This window comes from Silurus meridionalis, chromosome 6, assembly GCF_014805685.1.
Source record: "Silurus meridionalis isolate SWU-2019-XX chromosome 6, ASM1480568v1, whole genome shotgun sequence".
Classification (NCBI taxonomy): domain Eukaryota; kingdom Metazoa; phylum Chordata; class Actinopteri; order Siluriformes; family Siluridae; genus Silurus; species Silurus meridionalis.
The window spans coordinates 1,195,282-1,211,078 of record NC_060889.1 but is presented as its reverse complement, the minus strand read 5'-3'; the positions used below and the strand labels follow the sequence as shown (position 1 = coordinate 1,211,078).

The following is a 15,797-nucleotide window of genomic DNA, read 5'->3' as shown; positions in this document are numbered from 1 at the left end:
ATTAATGAATATTTATTCTTATGATAATATTAGTGCAGTGTGTATGATAGAAGAACAGCTGTAGATTTTATCACAGAGGTTTTATTGTGAAAATGAGGATTCATCATCAGAGAATGTGAGCAGGGTTGTGTGGAGCTCTAGTACTTTTCCAACAATAAGATACATGACTGCGCCCTCTTGTGTTCACCAAGGAGAAAAACGTAACAAATATTTACATACGCTGTTAACTAATTTCATCATTTTTAAGACAAATACATCTACTAGGAGCAGCTTTAAACCACAGTCTAATATTGCTAATACCTCAGAGTATCTCACCACAAATGCAGCAATAAGATGAAATCATAAAGATATTTAAATAGGTAAAATACTGTATATGAATTAAATTGTGATAGAAGGCTGAATCGGATTAAGTATTTTTATCGTTATATAAACTTTAGACATTGTACAGTGTAATTAAAAGACTGGAGAGATACATAGGAGCTAAACCATTTAGTGTTTTATAAGTAAGAAGTAGTAGTTTGTAGTCGATTCGAAACTTAAGAGGTAGCCAGTGTAGGGATGAGAAGATTGGGGTGATATGATCATATTTCCTTGACTTTGTGATAACTCTGGCTGCCGCATTCTGAACTAACTGAAGCTTGTTTATTAATGATGCAGGACATCCACCTAGTAATGCATTACAGTAGTCTATTCTGGAGGTCATTAACGCATGGATGAGCTTCTCTGCATCAGATATAGATAACATGTTTCTTATCTTAGAAATATTTCTAAGATGAAAGAAGGCTGTTTTTGTAACTTGGTTGATATTATTTTTAAAAGACAAGTTGCTGTCTAAAATAACTCCCAGGTCTTTTACTGTTGAACTAGTAGTTACAGAACATCCGTCTAAATGCAGGTTGAGATGCTGGAGCTTTTGTATACTGGTTTTTGGGCCGATGAGCAAAATTTGCGTCTTATCAGAATTTAATAGTAGAAAGTTATGGGTCACCCAATCTCTTATTTCTTTAACACACTCAGTTATCCGAGCTAATTGAGCTGTATCGGCTGGTTTTAGTTATGAGATATATAGCTGGGTATCATCAGCATAACAGTGGAAGCCAATTCTAATAATATTTCCTAAGGGAAGCATGTATATTGTGAAAAGCAGGGGTCCTAGAACTGAACCTTGTGGCATGCCATAATTTAGCATTAACCTGGATAGCTCTCGATTTAAGTCTACAAAATGGTAATGATCGGACAGGTAGGATTTAAACCAGCTTAGTGCATGTCCCTGAATGCCGATGTAATTTTGAAAGCGATTTAGGAGGAGATCATGATCTATAGTGTCGAATGCAGCACTAAAATCTTTGACAAGTGGGATATTTGAAATGGGTCTATAATTTGATAGCATGTTTGGATTCAAATTAGGTTTCTTAATGAGGGGCTTAACTGCTAACTTGAGGGATTTAGAGATGTAACCTAAAGATAGTAAAGAGTTAATAATATTGAGAAGAGGCTCACCAGCTGTATATAACACTTCCTTCAATAGATTAGTTGGAATGGGATCTAACTGGCATGTTGATTTAGCTTTGGTAATAACATCATACAGCCCTTCCTGTCCTATACATGTAAAGCAGTGTAGTTGTGGAGTTTTAGTTGAGATTGTGTCAGGAGTCTCATTTATCATGTAGTGTGAGTGAGTTATCATGAAGTCTGCACACTATTAATGCTTGAAGTGTGCACTCTGCCTCAGCTAGCAATAGATTTTTTTTTTTCCACCCACTCTTTACCCAACACACAGTAAACACTGCAGACACAGCTTAGGCAGGATTATAAAGAAAATAAAACTGTTTTCACAAGTTCCTTCAATATAAAATATAATTTCATAATGTGATAAAAATTATATTACAATTATATTATATCATAATTTGTTATTAGAAGTAATTTTAAGTGTGAATGAGTGTGTGAAAGGGATTGTGCCTGGTGTTCTGAAGAGGATTCACAATCCCATTCAGGGTGTATTCTCACCTCAAATCTCACGTCATATATCATGAGGGTTTGTGAAGCTCCACCCACAGCATCACATGACAGAGTCACCAAGGTAACTGATAGATCGAGTCTTAATGAAGTATCCTGGCATTACATTTAGCTTCACATAGGGGACCTGTCCGTAATATATTAAAATAAAATATAAATTAAAATCAAAAACTGCTAATTAAAGCAAAAATCATGCACTTCAAATAATTTTATAATTATGTTTTAATGATTCAAAAATGAACCCAGTCTATCATTGAATTATGCAATATAAACAGTAATTTGCTCAGTGACATCAGAAATGTCTCTACAATCTACACATGGAAACAGTGTTCTGTTTAGATTTCAAACAGTTTATTATGTCACAGAATTTAACTTTTATAAAATTGAAAAATAAAAATTATTAAAAAATAATTTCAAAACTCCCAACAAAAAATACATTTTTGTATATAATCAAAAAAAGTTCATCAACAAAATAAAGCTAATTCTGCTGACATTTTCCTTATTCATCTACTTCATCTTGGGTGTACTGAAGTTTCCTTATATCTGCTGTTCATAACAAAACATTTGTGTAAGTTTATATCCAGCAGAGTAACATGAATTTGTATCTGCATGCATCATAACCACATGAATGAAAGAATTACTAAATAAATGAAAAGAGAAATTGATTGTAATGAATCATGGGTAAAGTCTGAGAAGAAAATATTAATTAATTACACATAATGAGCATCAGAAACACCTAATACAATGGCTGTGTATTTATTTAAAATATGTTTTAAAAATGTACATTTGTGGATTCAGTGTGTTTGGTGTGCAGCTGTGTTGATCCATCCATTATTTTTATTTTTTTTTTTCCACACTTTACAACACACAGTAAACACTGCAGACACAGCTTAGGCAGGATTATAAAGAAAATAAAACTGTTTTCACAAGTTCCTTCAATATAAAATATAATTTCATAATGTGATAAAAATTATATTACAATTATATTATATCATAATTTGTTATTAGAAGTAATTTTAAGTGTGAATGAGTGTGTGAAAGGGATTGTGCCTGGTGTTCTGAAGAGGATTCACAATCCCATTCAGGGTGTATTCTCACCTCAAATCTCACGTCATATATCATGAGGGTTTGTGAAGCTCCACCCACAGCATCACGTGACAGAGTCACCAATGTTACTGTCAGATTGTTGGTTTTACTGAAACATACTGACTTTACATTCAGAATCACACGGGGAATCTGTCCTGAGCACATAATAAACAAACACAAACCATGAAAATGATGTAATTATAATAATTTTAACAATAGTCCACTATAAAAATAAATATAAACAAATTAATTTAGGATGTAGTTAAATTATGTAAAAAATTCTGTATATTAAACAGTATAACAAACATTTTCTGAGGTATTTCACTGAGGTGAGGAACAAACCAGCTGCTGCTCTTGGTGACGCTATAAATATGTCAGTGAGCCATTAGGGCTTAAAGGGAAGTGTGCACAGTGTGTGTAATGAGTCCTGGATTGAGTAAATGTTGTAGTAAAAGAAACAGAAATCAAGACTTTCTATTGAAGATGAAATGAACATTGTTACTAATCAGCGGTAAGTGATGTTTGCCCTGAAATGTAAACTACTGGCTGACGACATGGGCCACACTGGGAGCTGTTCACCTCATTCGTCTTTCCTTCTGGTAACCATTTCAATGGTGTACAGCGTTGCACTTTGTGAAAGTCAACTTACAAGCGTGATGCAAAACGTGGCCAAAGTCAGATTTAGCGTGCTATGTTGAAAGCACCATGCCATGACTCTAATACCAGCTGGGGTAGCTGTCGCTCCTCGAGCAAAGCGGATGCAGAATTCAACACCCTTATTGAAGCAAAAAGAAGGTTTCCCATACCGGGAGTTGAACCCGGGCCACCTGGGTGAAAACCAGAAATCCTAACCGCTAGACCATATGGGAAACAGATGTTGAAGCCTGATCACAAAGGGCTGTGTCAGATGAGGACCAACTTTGGATCCATTGAAACACATCCCTTTGATCTCAGTGTGTCAAACTGTGGCATCGTGCATAAGGTCAAGAAGCGTTTTGTCTGTAGATGGCGTTAGACTGAACACGTAAAACGCACAAATAAAATCAAAGGACGAGGTGGCCGAGTGGTTAAGGCAATGGACTAATGCTAATCTATTGTGCTCTGAACGTGTGGGTTCGAATCCCATCTTTGTCGGTTAGTTTGCTTTAATGAAATAATCAGAAATGTTACTCAAAGTCCAAGATCACAAATCATATACATTCATTATGTTCTATACAATTTACAAAAAAAATATAACTACAAATAAATAATTACTGAATTTACAATGTACATTTCCTCAGCACAAACCTGTAATTATTTAAATTTTAAATGTATTATTATTATTATTATTATTATTATTATTATTATTATTATTATTATTATATTTTATTTCATCATATAAATGTACAAATATCAAGTCAGAGCTGTAATACTGTCTACAGTTCTGTCATTATTGTAATCATAAAAATAAAATAACATTTCAGATTTTAATTTCTTCATTCCTCATTTTGAACATATCATCACTTTACAGTATAAGTGAAAGTTAATTGAGACTCCATTACAACTCACAACTATTCCACTGTTGCTGATCAACACAATGCATCTTTTGGATATGTTGTATCTCATGATTTAACAAACATACTGTACATAAACCTCTGCACACTTTTGTTTATTATTTACTTTATATTATATTTCTTTATTTATGTGCGTAGGATAGAATTTTGGCTCAATAATATATGTGACTGTGATCAGAAAACAGAGGCACATTTCACAATTTATGTATTCAGAACCATAAATTAATATCAGACAGAAGCACTGGACTTCTGGAACTTACTGGACAAAAAAAATACAGACTTCTGCACTGGTTTCCAGTAAAACCCATCACTTATACAGCTTTAAACTTTCTGATTTAAATTTCTTCATTTCTCATTTTGTTTTGCTGTTTTGCGTCTCTTCTCCTTTCCTTTACTCTGAGCTCACTCTTCTTGATACAGAAAGTATTGTTTTGAAAAAAATATATATTTAATGAGAATTTTAGTTCTGTGAAATCAAGCTGACAGTGTGTAGATTACAGCTGAGGCTCGTTACTAAGAAAAACCAGAGCAGGATTGTGGAAAACATAAATATTGTGACTGACAGAAGAACAGGTGTAGTCTATATCATGGAAGTGAATGTAAACATGTAAACAGCTCCATCTAGTGAGAAAAGCATGAATCTGCTGCAGTCATGTGTAGTGCTTTTTGTACAGTGGAGTTGGGTTTCCTGTCACCGTGGGCGTCAGAGCGCAGTAGTACATTGCAGAGTCTGATACAGCAGCAGAGGAGATGTGCAGATCCACTTGTTTATTTCCATGAACTTTAGCACTCGTTCTTGGTGGGATGTTGAGACTTAAAGCTCCACTTTCATAAATATAAAGAATGAACTCAGGATTAGATTTTGGATCTTGTTTGTACCACTGCAGATTCAGTACAAAAACACTAATGTCTTTGTAGCTGCAGGACAGAGTAACATCATCACCTTCATCTACAACTTTATGCGTGAGAAGTGACTTTATTGAATCCGCCATGGAGTCACCTGTCATAGAGAAGAAAACATTTAATGATTATATAATCAATTATTATATAACTGCAGAATCACAGAATAATTAATCACAAATTACCCAATGTTTATTTTTTAAACAGTAAATAATTCTGAATGTAACTCACCTATTGAAAACCACAGACACATGAAAATGGTAGTGAACATGATAAATGCTCTTAGCTGAATGAAACTATACTGAACTTTCTGCACTCTGTAGCATCATAAATGTTCATGAAGCTCCACCTCACAGCATCACATGACCAAGTCACCAATGTTACTGTCAGATTGTTGATTCTTAATAAAGAATCTGGAATTAATGCATTATTTGAATCTGTAAAATTATAATTAGCTGATTCAATTATTACATATTTTTATTATCTGTTATATTTGTTTTTATAAGTGGTGTCGCTGCATTGGGGGCTTCAGCCTTATCAGAAATTGCTGTGAATAAGTATGTAAGTAATAATAAGTATAAGTGAATAAGTAAGTCATTGTGAATAATTATGTGAATTATGTGAAATTGTATACAGTAATGTCATTAATTTATTTATTCATTCTGTAAAAACAAATCATGTTTATTAAATAGGACAACCAACTTTTTTCTAGGTATTTCAATAAGATGAGGAACAAACCAGCTGCTGCTCTTTGTAATACCAGTGTGTGCACAGTGCACAGTGTGGGAGGTTTACTGGGTTCAGTGAAGGTTGCAGTGTGTATTCACTTGTGTGTGTGTGTGTGTGTGTGTGTGTGTGTGTGTGTGTGTGTAAGTGTATTGTTGTGCAAAGTATAATTCCTTATCAGAGTGCTCAACATTGCTGGCAGATGTGGCAGGATCCTGGTACATGTCTGACAATAAGATAAGTGACTGCAGCTGGATTTCCTGTCACTGTGGGCTCAGAGCACAGTAGTATAGAGCAGAGTCTGATACAGCAGCAGAGGAGATGATCAGATCCACTTGTTTGTTCTTATCAACTTTAGCATCCATTCTTGGTGTTGTGAAAGTAGATCTCCACTTTGCATAACATTAAAAAGGATCTCAGGTTTAGATTTTGGATGTTGTCTGTACCAGAACAGGGAGTTTCCTGTAGAAGAGCTGGTTGTGTATCTGCAGGACAGAGTAACATTATCACCTTCATCTACAGATTTATGAGTGAAAAGTGGCTCTATTGAATCTGCCATGGAGTCACCTGTCATAGAGAAGAGAATTTACACAATCAAACCAGAAATACATAATCAAACCCACATTCACTTTCTAAATCTAATATTAATAAAATAAAATAAAAATAACTCACCAAGTGAAAGCCATGAGCACATGAATATAACAGTGAACATGATGAATGGTTTTAGCTGAATTAAAATATTTTACAGTCTTTCAGTTCGTAAATATATAATATCATAAAGGTTTTTGAAGTTCCACCCCACAGCAAGTCACCAATGATACTGACATCCTGGATTTACATTCAGCACCTAACCACCCCCAGCCACTCTTAGTGCAGGTCCCAAGCCCGGATAAATGGGGAGGGTTGCGTTAGGAAGGGCATCCAGTGTAAAAACATGTGCCAAATCAAACATGTGGATGATCCACTGTGGCGACCCCTGATGGGAGAAGCCGAAAGAAAGTTTTTTTATCACATGTGGAACCTGTCCTGAGCAAACAAAATAATCAATGAAATTATGAAATGCACTTATATTGTATAAATGTAATATATAAACTCTAGACATTTTAATATATAAAAATATAATCAAGTAATTACATTCTGAAATATTTTACGTGTTTTTAGTGGTGTCTCTATTTTAAAGGCCTTAACCTGAAGAGAAGAGAAGAGAAGAGAAGAGAAGAGAAGAGAAGAGAAGAGAAGAGAAGAGAAGAGAAGAGAAGAGAAGAGAAAATTCAGTGTTTGTTACATGTGAGCAGTGTTTCTAGCAGGTACTTTGTTAAAGTAATGACAGATGAGTATTAATGAATATTTATTCTTATGATAATATTAGTGCAGTGTGTATGATAGAAGAACAGCTGTAGATTTTATCACAGAGGTTTTATTGTGAAAATGAGGATTCATCATCAGAGAATGTGAGCAGGGTTGTGTGGAGCTCTAGTACTTTTCCAACAATAAGATACATGACTGCGCCCTCTTGTGTTCACCAAGGAGAAAAACGTAACAAATATTTACATACGCTGTTAACTAATTTCATCATTTTTAAGACAAATACATCTACTAGGAGCAGCTTTAAACCACAGTCTAATATTGCTAATACCTCAGAGTATCTCACCACAAATGCAGCAATAAGATGAAATCATAAAGATATTTAAATAGGTAAAATACTGTATATGAATTAAATTGTGATAGAAGGCTGAATCGGATTAAGTATTTTATCGTTATATAAACTTTAGACATTGTACAGTGTAATTAAAAGACTGGAGAGATACATAGGAGCTAAACCATTTAGTGTTTTATAAGTAAGAAGTAGTAGTTTGTAGTCGATTCGAAACTTAAGAGGTAGCCAGTGTAGGGATGAGAAGATTGGGGTGATATGATCATATTTCCTTGACTTTGTGATAACTCTGGCTGCCGCATTCTGAACTAACTGAAGCTTGTTTATTAATGATGCAGGACATCCACCTAGTAATGCATTACAGTAGTCTATTCTGGAGGTCATTAACGCATGGATGAGCTTCTCTGCATCAGATATAGATAACATGTTTCTTATCTTAGAAATATTTCTAAGATGAAAGAAGGCTGTTTTTGTAACTTGGTTGATATTATTTTTAAAAGACAAGTTGCTGTCTAAAATAACTCCCAGGTCTTTTACTGTTGAACTAGTAGTTACAGAACATCCGTCTAAATGCAGGTTGAGATGCTGGAGCTTTTGTATACTGGTTTTTGGGCCGATGAGCAAAATTTGCGTCTTATCAGAATTTAATAGTAGAAAGTTATGGGTCACCCAATCTCTTATTTCTTTAACACACTCAGTTATCCGAGCTAATTGAGCTGTATCGGCTGGTTTTAGTTATGAGATATATAGCTGGGTATCATCAGCATAACAGTGGAAGCCAATTCTAATAATATTTCCTAAGGAAGCATGTATATTGTGAAAAGCAGGGTCCTAGAACTGAACCTTGTGGCATGCCATAATTTAGCATTAACCTGGATAGCTCTCGATTTAAGTCTACAAAATGGTAATGATCGGACAGGTAGGATTTAAACCAGCTTAGTGCATGTCCCTGAATGCCGATGTAATTTTGAAAGCGATTTAGGAGGAGATCATGATCTATAGTGTCGAATGCAGCACTAAAATCTTTGACAAGTGGGATATTTGAAATGGGTCTATAATTTGATAGCATGTTTGGATTCAAATTAGGTTTCTTAATGAGGGGCTTAACTGCTAACTTGAGGGATTTAGAGATGTAACCTAAAGATAGTAAAGAGTTAATAATATTGAGAAGAGGCTCACCAGCTGTATATAACACTTCCTTCAATAGATTAGTTGGAATGGGATCTAACTGGCATGTTGATTTAGCTTTGGTAATAACATCATACAGCCCTTCCTGTCCTATACATGTAAAGCAGTGTAGTTGTGGAGTTTTAGTTGAGATTGTGTCAGGAGTCTCATTTATCATGTAGTGTGAGTGAGTTATCATGAAGTCTGCACACTATTAATGCTTGAAGTGTGCACTCTGCCTCAGCTAGCAATAGATTTTTTTTTTTTTTCCACCCACTCTTTACCCAACACACAGTAAACACTGCAGACACAGCTTAGGCAGGATTATAAAGAAAATAAAACTGTTTTCACAAGTTCCTTCAATATAAAATATAATTTCATAATGTGATAAAAATTATATTACAATTATATTATATCATAATTTGTTATTAGAAGTAATTTTAAGTGTGAATGAGTGTGTGAAAGGATTGTGCCTGGTGTTCTGAAGAGGATTCACAATCCCATTCAGGGTGTATTCTCACCTCAAATCTCACGTCATATATCATGAGGGTTTGTGAAGCTCCACCCCACAGCATCACATGACAGAGTCACCAAGGTAACTGATAGATCGAGTCTTAATGAAGTATCCTGGCATTACATTTAGCTTCACATAGGGGACCTGTCCGTAATATATTAAAATAAAATATAAATTAAAATCAAAAACTGCTAATTAAAGCAAAAATCATGCACTTCAAATAATTTTATAATTATGTTTTAATGATTCAAAAATGAACCCAGTCTATCATTGAATTATGCAATATAAACAGTAATTTGCTCAGTGACATCAGAAATGTCTCTACAATCTACACATGGAAACAGTGTTCTGTTTAGATTTCAAACAGTTTATTATGTCACAGAATTTAACTTTTATAAAATTGAAAAAAATAAAAAATTATTAAAAAAAATAATTCCCTCAAAACTCCCAACAAAAAATACATTTTTGTATATAATCAAAAAAAGTTCATCAACAAAATAAAGCTAATTCTGCTGACATTTTCCTTATTCATCTACTTCATCTTGGGTGTACTGAAGTTTCCTTATATCTGCTGTTCATAACAAAACATTTGTGTAAGTTTATATCCAGCAGAGTAACATGAATTTGTATCTGCATGCATCATAACCACATGAATGAAAGAATTACTAAATAAATGAAAAAGAGAAATTCGATTGTAATGAATCATGGGTAAAGTCTGAGAAGAAAAATATTAATTAATTACACATAATGAGCATCAGAAACACCTAATACAATGGCTGTGTATTTATTTCCCTTAAAATATGTTTTGGCGCATTAAAAATGTACATTTGTGGATTCAGTGTGTTTGGTGTGCAGCTGTGTTGATCCATCCATTATTTTTATTTTCAGTTTCTTTCAGTTGCCGTTGTTACCACATTTTTTCTGTGTGTCTGTGGTTACCTGATAGCAGGTTGGTAAAGGAAATATCTGTCATCTTCTGTGGTTTGTAGAAACTTTAGGTTTTTGTACAGGCTTTCAATGACTCTGTATTACTGTGCTCCTACTTGAAGAGCGCAGTGATAGAGAGCAGAATCTGAGAACTTCAGACCTCTGATAGTAAGTTCAGTAGAGTCTCTGCTTGTTTCAACTTCTAATCGATCATCATCAGGAGTGCTCTCATAACTTTCCGATCTCGCGCCTTTAAGCACTAAAAACAGTGGTGCGCTGTGAGGATATTGTTTGTACCAGTAAAGATAAATGTTCTCACTGTTTGTCTCATATGAACATTTGAAAGTAACAGTGTCTGTTTCCTTCATGAGGATTTTGGTATCTTCATCCTTTGGCTCAATTTTATCTGCAAAAGTGCCTGCTGTAAAGAGAAACATAATTTATAAATCTATGAAATTATTTTGAAAACATCTTTAATATTATTACAAGAAATAAATAGCCTAATATATTTAAAAAAATTGTGAATATGTACATAATAAATTTATAAATATTAATCACCTGATAGTAGAATGAGAATCAGTGTTGTGTATCTCAATATGTACAGTAAAGTGTAGAGTTGAGTCATTTCTGAACACAGCTCTGTGAGGATTCTGTATAATAGTGCTGTATGTGCTGAACTTTACACATGAGGGAACACGTCTCTAGAAGACCACACCCAGGAAGTGCTGCTGTTGTAGTGTAACTTCATCCAGATCATCACTTTACAGTATCAGTGTAAAATCATAATCAACACACTGCATCTGACTTCACCTGTATTTGGAAGTTACAGGTCTTCGCAGAAATATAAATGTTTGGTATTTAAACTTCCCAAAGCAGCTTTAAAGATATAAATAAATAGTTTATAGTAAATTTGAATTCATTAATTCATTTATAGGATTATCAATTGTAGGGAAATTTCTTGCATAATTGTTTAAACAATTCACATTATTAGCATGTGTAAGATGATGATTGTTGATATCCAACCATATCAAATAAACATTAAACTCCTGGAACTGAGACAGAGGAGTGTATTTAAGTGAAACAGGTGAACAGCTCCCCCTACTGGGAGAGAAAAAAGGCTTTTTGTACAGTGTGTATGAGTTTTGTGTCACTGTGGGCTCCATGGCGCAGTAGTACAGTGCAGAGTCTGATACTGCAGCAGGAAAGATCTCCAGATCTACTTTCTTTTCTTTTTTACGAAGTCTGATGGATATTCGTGGATCAAGTTGTTCAGCTCTAGTGACATAATCTGAGGATATTTGAATCATCAGCAGAAACTCTGGTCCTGATTGAGGTTTTGGTTGATACCAGTGGAGATAATAAGCTGTGTCGTCATATGTGCAGGTCAGTGTGGTGTTACTGCCTTCAGGTGAAGATATGATGGTTTGTTCTGGTGTAATGCTGCTGCCAACAGCTCCTGCTGTAAAGAGAAACATAATTTATAAATCTATGAAATTATTTTGAAAACATCTTTAATATTATTACAAGAAATAAATAGCCTAATATATTTAAAAAAATTGTGAATATGTACATAATAAATTTATAAATATTAATCACCTGATAGTAGAATGAGAATCAGTGTTGTGTATCTCAATATGTACAGTAAAGTGTAGAGTTGAGTCATTTCTGAACACAGCTCTGTGAGGATTCTGTATAATAGTGCTGTATGTGCTGAACTTTACACATGAGGGAACACGTCTCTAGAAGACCACACCCAGGAAGTGCTGCTGTTGTAGTGTAACTTCATCCAGATCATCACTTTACAGTATCAGTGTAAAATCATAATCAACACACTGCATCTGACTTCACCTGTATTTGGAAGTTACAGGTCTTCGCAGAAATATAAATGTTTGGTATTTAAACTTCCCAAAGCAGCTTTAAAGATATAAATAAATAGTTTATAGTAAATTTGAATTCATTAATTCATTTATAGGATTATCAATTGTAGGGAAATTTCTTGCATAATTGTTTAAACAATTCACATTATTAGCATGTGTAAGATGATGATTGTTGATATCCAACCATATCAAATAAACATTAAACTCCTGGAACTGAGACAGAGGAGTGTATTTAAGTGAAACAGGTGAACAGCTCCCCCTACTGGGAGAGAAAAAAGGCTTTTTGTACAGTGTGTATGAGTTTTGTGTCACTGTGGGCTCCATGGCACAGTAGTATAGAGCAGAGTCTGATACTGCAGCAGGAAAGATCTCCAGATCTACTTTCTTTTCTTTTTTACGAAGTCTGATGGATATTCGTGGATCAAGTTGTTCAGCTCTAGTGACATAATCTGAGGATATTTGAATCATCAGCAGAAACTCTGGTCCTGATTGAGGTTTTGGTTGATACCAGTGGAGATAATAAGCTGTGTCGTCATATGTGCAGGTCAGTGTGGTGTTACTGCCTTCAGGTGAAGATATGATGGTTTGTTCTGGTGTAATGCTGCTGCCAACAGCTCCTGCTGTAAACACATTACAACAACAAATATTTCTAATTTCATTTCTTAAGGACCAACTGAATCATCATGTTTATGTTTCAGTACAAATCTCCAGCATCCACATAAAGTTTGTGTAGAATATAAAAGACTTACCAATGATTTGAACAACTATGAAAAGAAAGAAGAGGAACATGATGGTTGTGTCTTGCAGTAGATATAAATGTCAGTATCTCTGTGAAACTGTCTAAACTGTATCTCACCACATCGAGCTCCGCCCACTTTTACTGAGGTGTAGTCATGACGATTCTGTCATCAATCCCTCAGTTTGTAGTCGTGTAAATTCTGCCCTCATTTCATGTGAAATTACAAAGATTTGTATTTATTTTTAAATCAAATAATTAAAGTAAATATTAAATGTAAATACAGGGATATTTTAGAGATTTGTTCAGATAGTTTATGATGTGTGTTAATTTTCTTAATGTCCATGTTGTGCTGAATTTTCTGACAATGCTGAAAAGGTGGTATAGAAGAATATCCGATATTATGTGTCAAATAATAAGTAATAATAACTTAAATATTACAATTTCCTAAGGTGTTCTCTGTATTAGTGAATTGGGTTGTGAGGAAGTATGTAGTTAGTATTTAATCAGATTATTGAGTATTGAAACTGTTTATTATTAAAGTTTAGTGATACACAGAACTACAGAAAAAGTCACATGGTGCAGACCGGAGACATGTTTTTAACTGATCTTTATTCTAGGGTTGTTCTTACTCAAGAACTGAGGAACAGTGAAGATGGATTTGGTCTATAATTAATATAAACAGTCTGCTACAATGGTTTTGGGCTGCAGTTGCCATCAGTAAATGGTTGAAAACCTCAACAAAGATAAAACTAAAATGAATGGATATTTGGTGTCACCCAGATAAGGATGGGTTCCTCTCAAGGTTTCTTCAGCCACTGGCTTATTCATTCGGGATAAACTAATAATCAATAAATTTTAAATACATATTTGGAAATAATTTATTTCCGTAAAGCTGCTTTGGGACAATGTATATTGTTAAAACATCTATACAAATAAAAAAATTATTGAACTGGATGTTTCAAACAACTTTTGAGAAAAAAAAAACCTTTTGAGAAATGATTAATATTTTTCCTTCAGAAGATGAACACTGCACTTGTGAAGAAGCCAGTTTTAAAAACTTGTCTAGAAATACAACAAACTGCTTTGTAGAGCACACTCGTACACACACACACACACACACACACACACACACACACACACACACACACACACACACACACATACACACACAGTTGAGTTGAATTTCAAAAATATCAGTCTCAACAGTGCAAAGCAAACATGCCAACCTTTAAGCCACTGTCTCCAATGTTATGTAATGCTGCCAACCAAACAATGTAGAGGTTTTTGTACAGTGCAGCTGGATTTCCTGTTACTGTGGGCACCAGAGCACAGTAGTATAGAGCAGAGTCTGATACAGCAGCAGAGGAGATGATCAGATCCACTTGTTTATTAGTTTTATCCACTTTAACATCCAGACGTGGTGGAATGGAGTCACTTTTATCTCCACTTAAATCATAAATATAAAGAAGGAACTCAGGGTTAGATTTCGGATGTTGTCTGTACCAGTGCAGGTAGCTGTATGTAGCACTTGTGCTGTAGTTGCAGGACAGAGTAACATCATCACCTTCATTTACAACCTCATGAGTGAATCTTGGGTTTATTGAATCTCCCATTGAGTCACCTGTTATAGAAGAGAACATAATGCATTTAACTTTTAATGTGTGCACGGCAATAGATAAATAATCTTACATTCTGCTTTTTCTCCTCACCACACACTCATTTATCACTAATTCAATACTTAACATATTGAAGGAACAAAAAATATTAATATATAACTCACCTAGTGAAAGCCACAGACACGTAAATATAACAGTGAACATGATGAATGTTTTTTCCTGAATAAAAATATTCTGAGCTCTTTCTGTACTCTAATATGTTAACACCATACAAGTTTATGAAGCTCCACCCTACAGCATCATGTGACAGAGTCACCAATGTTACTGTCAGATTGTTGGTTTTTACTGAAACATACTGACTTTACATTCAGAATCACACGGGGAATCTGTCCTGAGCACATAATAAACAAACACAAACCATGAAAATGATGTAATTATAATAATTTTAACAATAGTCCACTATAAAAATAAATATAAACAAATTAATTTAGGATGTATTTAAATTATGTAAAAAAATCTGTATATTAAACATTATAACAAACATTTTCTGAGGTATTTCACTGAGGTGAGGAACAAACCAGCTGCTGCTCTTGGTGACGCTATAAAGATATCAGTGAGCCATTAGGGCTTAAAGGGAAGTGTGCACAGTGTGTGTAATGTGTCCTGGATTGAGTAAATGTTGTAGTAAAAGAAACAGAAATCAAGACTTTCTATTGAAGATGAAATGAACATTGTTACTAATCAGCGGTAAGTGATGTTTGCCCTGAAATGTAAACTACTGGCTGATGACATGGGCCACACTGGGAGCTGTTCACCTCATTCGTCTTTCCTTCTGGTAACCATTTCAATGGTGTACAGCGTTGAGCTTTGTGAAAGTCAACTCACAAGTGTGATGCAAAACGTGGCCAAAGTCAGATTTAGCGTGCTATGTTGAAAGCACCATGCCATGACTCTAATACCAGCTGGGGTAGCTGTGGCTCCTCGAGCAAAGTGGATGCAGAATTCAATGCCCTTATTGAAGC

The 15,797-nt window shown here is 34.6% G+C and overlaps 2 non-coding genes across 2 annotated transcripts; one reads left to right on the top strand and one right to left on the bottom strand.

Annotated features, from left to right (window-relative positions):
* Positions 1-3,899: 3,899 nt before the first annotated feature.
* Positions 3,900-3,971, bottom strand: trnae-uuc. Its single transcript has one exon. It is a non-coding gene; the product is annotated as a tRNA-Glu (tRNA).
* A 180-nt stretch (positions 3,972-4,151) lies between these two features.
* On the top strand, positions 4,152-4,236 carry trnai-aau. Its single transcript is given in 2 exon segments — positions 4,152-4,188; positions 4,192-4,236. It is a non-coding gene; the product is annotated as a tRNA-Ile (tRNA).
* Positions 4,237-15,797: the final 11,561 nt, after the last annotated feature.